This window comes from Pan paniscus, chromosome 18 (assembly GCF_029289425.2).
Source record: "Pan paniscus chromosome 18, NHGRI_mPanPan1-v2.0_pri, whole genome shotgun sequence".
Lineage (NCBI taxonomy): Eukaryota > Metazoa > Chordata > Mammalia > Primates > Hominidae > Pan > Pan paniscus.
In genome coordinates this window covers 60,617,416-60,631,160 of record NC_073267.2, presented here as the reverse complement: position 1 = coordinate 60,631,160, position 13,745 = coordinate 60,617,416, and positions in this window count along the sequence as shown.

Below are 13,745 nucleotides of genomic sequence, written 5' to 3'. Positions count from 1 at the left end.
ACATACCCCAGAGTTGGGGTGCCCATTAGCAGATCACACAGGCCTCTGCAGCTGTGTTTTGATTAGCGGAAGAGGTTCTTTGGCATCGGAGAACTGAAATCACCTTTTAGGGTATGACAAGCTCAGCCAAGCGTCTCGCAAATGAAAATCAGAGGTTTCTCTAAGGAAGGAGTGAGAGCGACCATACAGAATTAAAAGGAGAATAACCTTTAATGGTTTCAGGTGTGAACGCTCAGTGACGCTGAAGGCCTGCCATCCATGAGACAGCACGATGTTCCAGGATCTCTCCAGGCCCACATTCACGCCCATATATGCCTCTGGAAGGAGGGGACAGCCATGGGAGCCCCCCAGGGGGAGCTCAACTCACCATTTTTCCAGGCTGGGTTCCAGCAGGGAAGATGTGAAGGTAAAGGGGCCAAAGATGGCTGGAAGAGGGAGCACAAGAGTATTATGGATCATGATGCATGCCCACCTGCCTTAAATGACTTGCAAACAGTGTGAAAATCCTTATGCAAGTCACTAAAAGCCCCCTTTTATTCCCTATGGCTCAGGGGCTCCTTTTAGAATTCACGCAGGTTTTTTCGTGATTGCATGCTCTATTGTGGACTTGCATGCCCAAGCTCTCTCAACTTCCTTGCGAGGTGTCTCAGTCCATCTGCATTGCTAGAAAGGAATTTCTGAAGCTGGGTAATTTATAAAGAAAAGGTTTATTTGGCTCATGGTTCTGCAGGCTGTACAAGAAACATGGCACTAGCATCTGCTCCTGGTAAGGCCTCAGGAAGCTTCCACTCATGGCAGAAGGGGAAGGGGAGCTGGCACCACATGTGAGAGAGGAAGGGTGCCAGGCTCTTTTAAACAATCAGCTCTCACATGAACTAACAGAGTGAGAACTCACGCATTATGGTACCAAACCATGATGGATCTGCCCACAAGACCCAAACACCTCCCACGAGGACCCACTTCCAACACTGGGGATCACATTTCAGCATGAGATTTGGAGGGACAAACCCCCAACCCATATCAGGAAGGTTGTGCCTCTGCGCTGTGAATGTGGTCTATGGGTCAATACTTTAGGTGTTAAGTTGGTGAATTCTTCGTAATACATGGCATTTTCATAAGCTCTATCCTATGTGATCCTTGATAAGTCGACAAGGGAGCCTGAGCAGGTTTTGTGACCCCTGCTGTACTGGGCCTAAAGGCACTTAGTAAGTTACCCAAGGCCAAAAACAGTCAGGCTGCAGTTGAACCCTCCCTTGCACCCAGGTGGTACATTTCTCTGATTTAAACATTGCACACAGGGAATGGTGGAGGACTAGAGAGGAGCATCCAGGAGAGGGAATTCTCAATATTTCTTTCCTTCTTCTGGAGGGAAGAAAAACCCTCCAGTGGCAGGGTTTCTCACTGGAGGGAGGAAAGGCCATGTCACTAGGAGGGGTCACCAAGGATTTGTGGATTCAAAACACTCATCAGGGGAGTATTCTGGGTTGAGAATTATTCATTCATTTTTTTCCTTTGACAAATATAGTCACGTTATGCATCACTTAATGATGGAGATACGTTCTGAGAAATGCATCATAGAGTATACTTACCCAAACTTAGATGGTACAGCCTACTACCCAGCCAGGATTTGTAGTGTACCTAATGTTCTTAGGCTACAAACCTATACAGCAAGTTACTGTGCTGAATACTGTAGGCAATTGTAACACAATGGTAAATACTTATGTATCTAAACAAACCTAATGGGAAAAAGTACAGTAAAAATATGGAACTATAATCATATGGGACCTGTGTCATATATGTGGTTCGTCATTAGGTGGTGTGTGACTGTATTTACTGAGGACCTACTACATGCCATGCATTGTTCTATGCAAATGAGATTCAACTGGAGGCAGACAATGATCAATTGTGCTAAGGGCTATGATGAAAATAAAATATACCAGCTGAGGCCAATTTAGCCAGGGCAGTCTCTCTGAAGAAAAGCATCTGAGCTAAGACTCTTCACTGAGCAAGAGCCATCCACCCAAGAGCCGGGAGAAGAGGTCTCCAGGCAGGGCTGCGCTGCAGGCAGAGGTTCAGCAGCAGAAAGGGCTGGAGGCTTAAGAACCAGAAAAGCAGTGGGTCTGGCTGAAGCTGGCTAGAGCAAGGTTACGAAGGGCAGATGGTCTGAGATGAGTTTGGAGAGGGAGGCTGGAAAAAAACAGGGCAGGACTTCAGAGGTTTTTTAGGTAGCCTTTAAGCTAACCCCAAATGTAGTGGCTTATAATCAATAGTTTGGTTTTTTAATTAAATAGATTAGAATAATAGTCTATACTGTAATATGTAGTAGTTCTCCAACCTTAGCATGTATCAGAATCACTTGGAAGGCTTAGTAAATCTCACAGAATGACTGATGCAGCTTACCTGAGATTGAGCCCAAGAATCTGAATTTCTATTTTTTTTTTTTTTTTTTTTTGAGACAGAGTCTCCCTCTATCGCCCATGACCTCGGCTCGCTGCAACCTCTGCCTCCCAGGTTCAAGCGATCCTCCTGCTTCAGCCTCCCAAGTAGCTGGGATTACAGGCACCTGCCACCACACCCAGCCAATTTTTTTGTATTTTTAGTAGAGACGGGGTTTCGTCATGTTGGCCAGGATGCTCTCGAACTCCTGACCTCAGGTGATCCACCCACCTCGGCCTTCCAAAGTGCTGGGATTACAGGCGTGAGCCATGGCGCCCAGCCAAGAATCTGCATTTCTAATAAGTTCTCAGGTGATATTGAGGCTGCTGGTCCCAGACCATTTTGAGAACCACTATATTAAGAATGCATCACATATATTACAGTCAAGTTTTGTTTCTTTGAAACTCTTGTTCCAATAATATATCTGTTCACGTGTACTGGATCCTGATGGAAAAGGTTGTTTGTTGTTGTTGTTGTTGTTGTTGCTGTTTTTGAGATGGAGTCTCGCTCGGTCGCCCAGGCTGGAGTGCAGTGGCATGATCTCAGCTCATTGCAAGCTCCGCCTCCAGGGTTCACACCCTTCTCCTGCCTCAGCCTCCTGAGTAGCTGGTGGACTACAGGCGCCGGCCACTACACCTAACTAATGTTTTGTATTTTTAGTAGAGACGGGATTTCACCATGTTAGCCGAGATGGTCTCGATCTCCTGACCTCCTGATCCACCTGCCTGGGCCTCCCAAAGTGCTGGGATTACAAGCGTGAGCCACCACACCTGGCCGGAAAAGGTATTTTTTAAGGATGGGTTCAAAAAAGTTTGAAAGCCCTGGATTTAATAACACAGGATCTTTCTTTAGAAGAGAAATTATCCTTTCTTTTTTTGTTTAGCTCTTGTTGCCCAGGCTGGAGTGCAATGGCATGATCTTGACTCACCACAATCTCCGCCTCCCAGGTTCAAGTGATTCTCCTGCCTCAGCCTCCCGAGTAGCTGTTTCTACAGGCATGCACCACCACGCCTGGCTAATTTTGTATTTTTAGTAGAGATGGGGTTTCTCCTTGTTGGTCAGGCTGGTCTCAATCTCCTGACCTCAAGTGATCCACCTGCCTTGGCCTCCCAGAAGTGTTGGGATTACAGGCGTGAGCCACTGCGCCCAGCCGAGAAATCATTCTTGAATGCTGTAATTGACTGCTGAGAATCTTGTGACTTCCATAAACATAAATAAAATAGTAAATATATGAATGGCCCAGGTATGGTGGTTCATGCCTAAATCAGCACTTGGGGAGGCTGAAGCAGGAAGATCACTCGAGGCCCAGAGTTCAAGACCAGCCTGGGAAACACAGCAAGACCCCATCTTTACAGAAAAAATAATTTTAAATTACTTGGTAGTGGTGTCCGGCACCTGTAGTCCCAAATACTTGGGAGACTGAGGAGGCAAGATTGGTTGAGCCCAGGAACTCAAGGCTACAGTGAGTTATGATCACAGCACTGCACTCCAGCTTGGGCAGCGGGCTGTCTCTAAATGCATATATATGATAATAGATTAAAGAATATCTAGCTGGAATACAAAACAAGTTTCTCCTGTTGATGGCCTCACCTCAGCCTTAATTTATTGTCCTACTGAATCTCCAAAAACATTGGATTGCATTTTGGCATAGAGCCCAGGATCCCACTCCAAGCTGCCTGCCTCCCTATTCAGTGCTAGGGAGCACTCCAGCCACTCTGACAATGCTTTCAGGTCCTGGTTGCATCTCCACGGTGCTGGCATCCTCCAGAGGACTCAGCCGCATTCAGTCCTTAAGATGCAAGCCCACGCACCTGGTTTGCCACACATACCTGTTGACAGTTTATGTGACAGTTTCCTCTGCAGGTTAGCCCTGCTTCTCCTGTGAGCTGCACTGGTGCCAGATCCCCATGGGAAATTAGGGATAAATCCCAGCTTCTCCTTTCCTGGCCAGTTCTGACCTCAATTATAAAAAAAGTGTTAGATCCCCATTTGGTAACAAACCATCCTGGTGGGGAAGTTGAGGGCTTATTTCTGGAATCCTAATAGAAAGGCAGTAGCTTCTGTAATCTACAGTAACTCAGGAGTCTAGAAACGTGCATGCATTCATTCAGTAAATCTATCAAGTACCTACTGTGCGCAAGGCACTAGCAAGGTGCTATGACTATCCCGGGAGTGAACAGAACACGCCCTCCTGCTGCTCATAGTGGGTGCACTTTCTGCCTCCTTCCCCAACTTGCTAGGTGACTTAGGCCAACCACTGCCCTTCTTAGACACTTGGCATGACCAGTAGGGCACAGAAAGGAGCATGAAACGTTAGCACTGCAAAGTACCACAAGAGTGACTGAATCCTATCTCCTCGTTTTATGAATGGAAACTGGTGAAGGAAAGGGACTTGCTCAGGATCACATGGTGTGTTGCTGGCAGCACTGTGCGGAAGGCTGGCTGAAACCTCAGAGGCTGCCTCCCATGGAGCCTCCTTATGCTCCTCCCCATGGCCCCTTCCAATCCCCTCCTTCTCGCCTATTATGAAGACGGAAAATTCTGTCTAGTTGGAAATACATGGAACTCCAGAAAGATATAGTGGACATCAGGTAGTTGCTGTTTTTTTTTTTTTTTTTTGGAACAATTCAGGTTTAATTGCTGTGACCTAGATGGTGTTCTAGAGAGAATATGGGTTGTCAGAGCCCAGGTCAGGGACAGAAGCAGCAAGAGGCTCTGAACCCATCCGGGCAGAACTGACCCCCACCACTGAGGTAGGAGGTGGGACTCAATACCAGAGATGGGGCTCAGACACTGGACCAAATTGAGGACTAGCTAAAATAGGAACTAGGCAGAAGCAGCTTTCCATAAGACATGCCCACCAGTGTGCCACATCAGTTTACCTTTGCGTGGCAACACCCAGGAGTTATCACTCCTCTCCATAGAAATGACCTGATGGTGCAGAAGTTACTACCCTTTTCCTAGAAATGTCTGCAAAAAAACACCTCTTAATCTGCATGCAATTAAAAGTAGATATAACTATGACTGCACACCTGCCCTGAGCTGCTGCTCTCAGCATACTGCCTATGGGGTAGCCCTGCTCTGCAGGAGCAGTCACAGAGCTGCATCACTGTCAGAACTGCAACACTGACACTTCAGTAAAGCTGTTTTCTTCTACCTTACCACCATCTCACCCTTGAATTCTTTCCTGGGCAAAGCCAAGAACCCTCTCAGGCTAAGCCCCAATTTGGGGCTTGCCTTTCATGCATCACCCTTCCTCTTCCCATCTACTGCATTTCTGCAGACCACTCATGCACAGCTCAGTGGGTGTTACATATGTGATACTTGCCCCAGTCCACCAGTTGGAAAGAACCAACCTCTCCTCCTCAAAACCACCAGCTTGTGTCTCTCTTTGGCACTTCTCTCATTCTGCCTTGCATGGGGAAGAATTTATTCAATCACTCACCTGACATACCTGTGCAGTGTCAGGAAAATAACTAAGTTCTGGAGCATCAAGGAGACCCAGACACAGCTCCCCACCCTCAAGAAGTCCACTCACTGGACAGGCCCAGTGGCTCATGCCTATAATCCCAGCACTTTGTGAGGCCGAGGTGGGTAGATCACTTGAGGTCAGGAGTTCGAGACCAGCCTGGCCAACATGGTGAAACACCATCTCTACTAAAAATACAAAAATTAGCTGGGTGTGGTGGCATGTGCCTATACTCCCAGCTACTCGGGAGGCTGAGGCACGAGAATCACTTGAACCCAGGAGGCGGAAGTTGCAGTGAGCTAAGATCATGCCACTGCACTCCAGCCTGGGTGACAGAGTGAGATTCCATCTAAAAAAAAAAAAAAAAAAAAAATCCACCCATAGACAGCTGTCACCATATGCAGTGAGTGTGGCAGCAGAGGACCTCTGGAAGCCCAGTGAAGGCCCTGAGTTGAGCACACATCTCTCTCCCCAGCCAGCCTTTGGTCTTCATAAGGGCATGGACTATGCCATGCCCATTCGCCCAGCTCTGTTCATCACCACCTTCTGAAAGATCCAGCAGCTTCCTCAGGGAATCCTCCAGAAGAAGTGGTGAGAAGACAGAGCTCTCTAGTTGCCTTGGAAAACTGCAGGCACAGCCAAGTCTACAGAATCACAAGGGGGAATTCCCTTCTTTTTCTCCTGCCACCTGCTCCCCTCAATGGCACTAGATGATTATGATGCAGCCTATGGGACTGTCCTCCCAGGACTCCTTTTCCAGGAATTGTCCCATCACTCCCCATCTCCCATCTTCTACATGGTCATTAAGGGAATCACCCTGCAAGTCCAACCTGACTCCTGACCACAGCCTCAGGGGTTGGCACCTGTCACTTTGAGCCAAAAAGAGATCTTTCAGGAATCCTTGAAATTAAAATAAAAGAGAGCGCCCAGTATCTTCGAGCAAGGCGTGAAGTGTTCTTGGTAGCCACATTTCCTTCCATGAGGGTGTCAGAAATGGAAGAAGCTAGTGTGCAAGTGGATAGGATGAGCAGATGCCCAGCGGGAAGCAGAAAAAAAGATCACTTGTCCTGATCCCATTTGAACCCCTCATTCCATTAGGTCCTGTTGCATCTTTTCTGGCATACTCCAGAAAAGTCTTCCTCTTTAGTCTCCCTCTTCCATAAACTGGCTCAACTTGAGTTTCTGTTACTTGCAACCCATGGCCTCCAAATGCTGCAATACTGCTCTGGGAAGTCGCTATGCTTACAAAGTATCACACCTTTGGGGGAGTTTCTTCTCTATCCAACCCTTGCCCCTACCTCAAACCGAGAGTCACCCATAGATGGTGCCATCATTATATTAGAAGGAAGCCAAGTCACAAACTATGTTTAAAAACATCAAAAAATAACATGAGCCTCTAATGATAACGGAAGGTGGTTAGCCAAGCTCCAGAGCAAGGTGTCTGTAACAGATGTCTTTTGGCCATAGATCAGTGAGATGTTAAAGTCCAGGCTAGGAAGAACAATGAAGAAATAATTTATGTTCATTCTGTTTATACTACTGCTATGTAGTAAAGCATTTACTAGCTAGAGAAAGAGTTAAACTTGACCACAGGTATCAGTATGGTAAATATATTGACTGGCCTGGGTCCTTGTTCTATATAAAAGAGGAGTTAAACATATACATTGTTATTCCTCGTAGTGGACCATGGTCAACTCCCCAACAGCTAAACCACCCTGTCACCTTGCAAAGGCCATGTAGTTTGGGGTTTGAATCCAGCTCCTGTGGTAGGTCTGAGGTTAATCACTCTCAGCAAGTGGTTTAGTAGTGGACGTGTGATCCAATTCCAGCCAATAAGACTTAAAGAGAGGTTTGCCAGAGGCTTCTGAGAAAGGTATTTCATGCACTTAAGAGAGAGAGAGAGAGTATGAAAGTCCACTCTCACTTCCCCCAACATGGTGTGAACAGGGAAGCAAAGAGCTCTGATGCCTGTGGCTGCCACCCTGAAGCCGTGAGGGGACCCAGCCTTCAGAAGAAGCAGCTACAAGTCCCTGATGTCATGATGAAGGCCCTGGATTAATTCTGAGTGTGGGAGCAAATAAATGTCCATGCTGTTAAGTCCGTTTGAGTAGTGTATCCTATTACTGCCAGCTGAACTCATCCTAACCAATGCATTCTCTAATTAAAGGAAGAGCAGTGGCCAGGTGCAGGAGCTCATGCCTATAATCTCAGCACTTTGGGGGACCAAGGCGGGAGTGGATCACCTGAGCCCAGGAGTTCAAGTCTGCAGTGAGCTATGCTCATGCCACTGCACTCCAGCCTGGGCAATAGAGCAAGACTCTGTCTGTGGGAAAAAAAAAAAAAAAAAAAAAAGAGCAACAATTTTGAGTGAAAATCTCAGCTCTGCCACTTGCTGCTGGTATGAAATTGAGCAATTTACCCAACACTTCTGAGCATCAGTGTATTAATCGGTAAATAGGGACATTAATGTTACTGTGGTGTTGATTGGTCAATTTGGACTATCTGGAATCCAGTCCCCCACCTTCAAAACTTTTTGGGGAGCTCCCCCAATGATATATATTCTTGGAGAAAGATAGAGCCTGCTACGTTCTCTTGTTGTTTAACAGACAAGATCTCTTTTTCCTGCCTTGGCCCAGCCAAATGGCAGGTCTTGAAGTAAGCTCAGCAAATCCCAATTGAGGGACTCCAGGCCGTGGAGACGACTGGAAATTTTGTTGATTGTAGTAACAGAGGTTTCACATGGAACAGCCTTCCTGATTCTCTGGGGTTCCATGAATCCCCCTTCCTTTTCGCAACCTTGTGCTCCAGCTTCTGACAACCTCCTTCCAATAAACTCTCTCATTTTGGGAAAGCAAGTCAGCTTCTGTTGCTTGCAGCCAAGAATGCTGGCAGATGAAAGGGTCTTCTTTATAAGGCTGTGGCGAAGCTTCACTGAAATCACTCTTGTAAAGCCGGGCTCCATACACGTTAGCTATTGAGATGAGTACAGATTCAGATGGCCCCCACGAAGGGATGATCTGAGTTCAACACAAGGTTTTGATTGACCAAAAAGGGTACACAGTATCCCAGTTGCTGAATTGGCAAACTTCCCCTCTACACTTAACTTTGGCTGCTTGGAGTCTGCTTGCCACATTCACCACAAATTGGCAACATGTGATGAACACAACGGCATGGAGGCACAGACCCTCCAAAAGCCAAATCCAAACAAACAAAAATGTTGAGTGGCAATGCTGGCAGCAAGTTCTCCTTCTTAACCACGGTGTGCTAGTCCTGATGTTAAAATCACTTTACAGTCTCTGGACACACAGCCAATGGGCAGCACGAGGGAGTCAGGGCACTGAGGGAACAGGGGCTTGAGGGCAGAGATCCGAGACCAGCTCCAGTGGACAAGTGACTGTCCCAGGGACATGTCCTACAACTGCTCTACCTGGCTGTCTGCACCATCAAGCATGTTTCGAAGTGGTTGAACCTGTTCCTTAACTGACAGAGGAACGAGTCAGATGACTGAGGCACGTGGCTGTACTTTGTAAGTTGATACATTCCAGACACCAGGGATCATTGCCATCAACCTCACTACCACCATCATCATCAACAGCATGTCTTTCTCCTCTCTAACGTTTATTGAGCTATTATTATGCTCCAGGGACAGGTTTAATATTTTGTAAACACGAGTTCATGGAATCCTTGCAAGAACATTAGGAGGTCAGGTACTATTCTGTTCATTAATAAACTGATGCAGAGAGTACTTGAATGACCTGCCCAAGGTCACATGGCTAGCAGGTAATAGAGCCATGACTCACCCCCAGGTTTGGCAGGGTCCTTAGCCATGCAGCCATAACTCAGCAATATTGTTCCAGAGATGCCCTTCCTTCCAAACACACACTTACACATTCGGACACTAATTTCAGCCTGCCCTATGCTCAACAGACTTTTCTCTGCCATTTTAACAGCCACGCAACAGAACTTTTGCTAAAGTGCCTTTGTGTTTTTATTTGGAAGATGGGTTTTATGCCCTGGTGGGGGCTAGTGGTGAATCTTGTCTCTTCTACATTATAAACTCTTATGAACATGCCATAAAAATGTCCCCTGGGTGCTTATGGCAATATATGAATCATGGCCATTTAATCTCATATGTACAGTCAGAGGATTGGGTCCACACTTATTTTCTACGAGTTTGGCCTATAGGCTTTAGGCTTGTAAATCTTCCCTCATACACCAATGCTGGGGCACCAAGAAAAACAATTATTTACGAATGGGATATTCAGGTGTTCTGCTCCAGATTAATTGCTTTCAATCCTATTTAACAGACATCTAATGCGCCAATGGTAGAAAAATGAATCACCGCCACCACTTCAATGAGAAAGAAACATCAGAAAAGGCATGCATCTTTCTGAGAGGTCACTGTGAGCTGGGCTTGTGTCTGTGGGGACCAGTATGGTGAGGATCTGCGGTTCTGGAGGGAGGGCAGCTGTGAGGATGACCAAGCACAAGCTCACCCCAGGGAGCCCACACCACCACCCTCCCCAGCCAGCAGTGCCTGACTTTTTTACTACTCTTCCTTTGTTCCAGGGAAGAGGAAGCACAGATCAATAGGATGCTTGACAGAGGTGCCTGCGAGCACGACCATTCCTCAGGCCAGACACTGATGGCACCTATCACTAGCAATAAAAGGCTGCTGGAGACAGAATTGAGGCTCCTCCCTTTGTGGGCCATCTACCCCTCTCTGACAAGCATCTCCTGCATGAGCTCGCAGCAAAAGAACCATTTCCAGGAGGCAACGTGCTCCCTGCCTGCCATCTGCACTCCACTTCCCAACAGACATTTCCTTATGTTGTTCAAAAGATTTTCCCAGCCAGGCAAGGTGGCTCATGTCTGTAATCAGAACACTTTGGGAGGCCAAGGTGGGTGGATCACTTGAGATCAGGAGTTCGAGACCAGCCTGGCCAACATGGTGAAACCCCATCTCTACTAAAAATACAAAAATTAGCCAGGTGTGGTGGCGGTCCCTCTGATTCCAGCTACTCAGGAGGCAGAGACAGGAGAATTCTTGAACCTGGGAAGCGGAGGTTGCAGTGAGCTGAGATTGCACCACTGCACTCCAGCCTGGGCGACAGAGCAAGACTCCATCTCAAAAAAAAAAAAAAAAAAAAAAAAAAACCACCTTTTTCCCAGGCTCACCAGTACTAGCCAGGCCACCTGTAAGGATCATGGCATTTTATTCCTGTGCATTGTGTGGAATGGGGAATGCTGCTGGAGGTTTTGTAGCAGCTCCTGGCTCTCAGGAAGGTGGTGCAAAAACCCATGTGCTGTCAAGATCCATTCCATATTAAATTCCTAGAGGGAGGCCATACCTCATCAGTCCTTCTTTATTTTTTGGAGAGGAAAAGGCATTATTTTGCCAAACTAGTTCCTTACAATGCTAATTTTTTTTTAGTCCCTTTTGCTGTGTTTGGAAAAAACAAAAACTAGTGTGGATGTTACAGCCAAGGTGGGCCTAAGAGTTCTGCCTCCTTGTTTGGGCTGGCATCCCTTGCTGGTCTTGGTTAGGGAGGGTAGATAGCGACCAAAGAACTGTGGTCTAGTTCTGAAATTGATGACACTAGCATATACCCACTGAGGCTCCTTTCCCCAACCCTCCATTCACATCTTAAATGGGAATATGAAATTGTCCCTCTCATGTCCCTACTGTAAAAGTTGGGGGTGGGGGGTATAGGGTGAGGGGACAGTGAGGAAGCCTCTGCAGGCCCCTAGTTTAAACTTGTACCACTAAGAGACTCTAGGCTTTAAAAATTAAGACATCATAACACATGTTCACTCCAAAGTCAGTTTAGCAAGCTTATAGAATATTCCACGGTAGAATTGGGGAAGTAATCTCTATAGGAAGAACCATCTAAGCCAGGGTTTCTCACTCTCGGCACTGTTAACATTTGTGGCCTAATTCTTTGCTTTGGAGGGGGGCTGTCCTGTGCAGTGTAGGGTGTTCAGCAGCCTCCCTGGTCTCCACCCACTAGGTGCCAGTAGCACCCCTCAGTCATGACAACCCAAAATGTCTCCACATATTGCGAAATATCCCTGGGGATGGAAGTTGCTCCCATCTGAAAACCATTGCTCCCAGCAAAGGTGTGGAGGTGGGAACAAGCCTGGTATATCCAGGATCCAGAGATAAACAAACATGGCACAATTATTACCCATGTCATTGTGTTCCTGAGAATACTAAATGAGATGTGAAAGGACTTCATAAAATAATCATCATCACCATCATCATCCTCATCACAGCAGCTACTGTTTCTTGAGTGCCTATCACATACCAACCATATGCCTGGTACTGGACACCCACCATCTCTAACAAGTATTCATGGCAATTAATGCTGGTGCCACGGGCTGGTGACTCACAGTAACAGACAGCCACAGCCATCATGTTCACCAAATATGGCAAACAAGAAGTAGCATGGCCAGGCTGCCCTCACTGCTGCAGGGGAAGCAGAGAGTGTGCTCTTTCTTCGCTGACAGTCCTGTGTTGTCAGACTGGGGATGTTTCTTGACACAGGATGGGCTGGAGAACTGAGTCATGCTCCTACTGGAAAATCACTAGTCAAGGTGACCCCTGCCCTATCCCACTCAACCACACATGACTTGTGGACTCACTGGCCACTCATTTATACCCTCACTACACAAAGAGTGGTCCGTGATCCACAGCCACAGCAGCACCCCAGAGCTCATTAAGGAATTCAGAATCTCGGGCCCCACCCTTGACCTTGCAATTCAGAATCTTCATTCTAACAAGTTCTCCAGGTTATCTGTGAATGCGTTAAAGTCTGAGATACTGCTCTGTGGTAAGAATCCAAGGCTGCTAGCATCTGTCAGCATGTTAAAGTGTGCACAGATGGACCGTAGCATCCCTTCACTCTCTGGATTCACCCATTTGATAAATATTTCTCGAATGCCTACCACATGTCCTGCCCATGTGGGGCTGACAATCTGGTGGCCTCTGGCCACCACCCCCGCCCAGCTGGTGACTACCCAGATAAAGTCACTCAGTTTACAACATAGGAGGAAAGTGAAGCTCTACCAGATTAAGAAACTTGGGCAAAATCCCGCTGCTAACAAACAGAATAAGAGTTTTAACTCAGGCATTCTTTTCCCAAATCCTGCCCCTTTCTCCTATATTCATACTACTTTTCAACCATACTCATTGGGGTAAAAAGAAGACACAGAGGTTTCTGCATATCCTAACTACTGAATCATACTAAAAGCAGGATTGCAGGATAGGGGTCACACAGACTGGCGACTGGCATCAGTCATGAACTCATCCAGAATCAGAGGTTCAAAGACAGTTTCATTCACTGGGGTGGAGTTAGCTTTGCTCTAAGCTCTCCATCAGTTTCATCAGTTCTAAATCAAAGCCATTTAAAGACCACCCATTAAAAAAAATACAAAGCAACTGCAGCTCCTGAGATTTTAATGAGTCTGTACCCTCATACTGTATCTTCCTAACATCTTAAACCAAAACAGGGACCCAGATCAGGTCACTGCTGGGAACTCCAAAGTCCTGCCCCAAATCCTTCTGCACCTGGGCTTCCTAAAACTTGAAGCCTTTTTTTGTTATCATGTAGTTTTTGTTTTCTTGTAAAAATGTCATGAGACCTGGTTTTAGGCATCAAGCAACTCCAAGGCTTCATGACTTCAAGGAAATTGCTCATGAGTCTCAGTTTTCTCCTCTGTAAAATGGGGAAAACAGAAACACTTGACAGAGTTCTTGGAGGAATATGTTGAGATAATGGGTGTACTGTGCTCAGCTGGAGTCCTGGAAAGTGTGCAATAAAAGGCCAATACCTTCTCC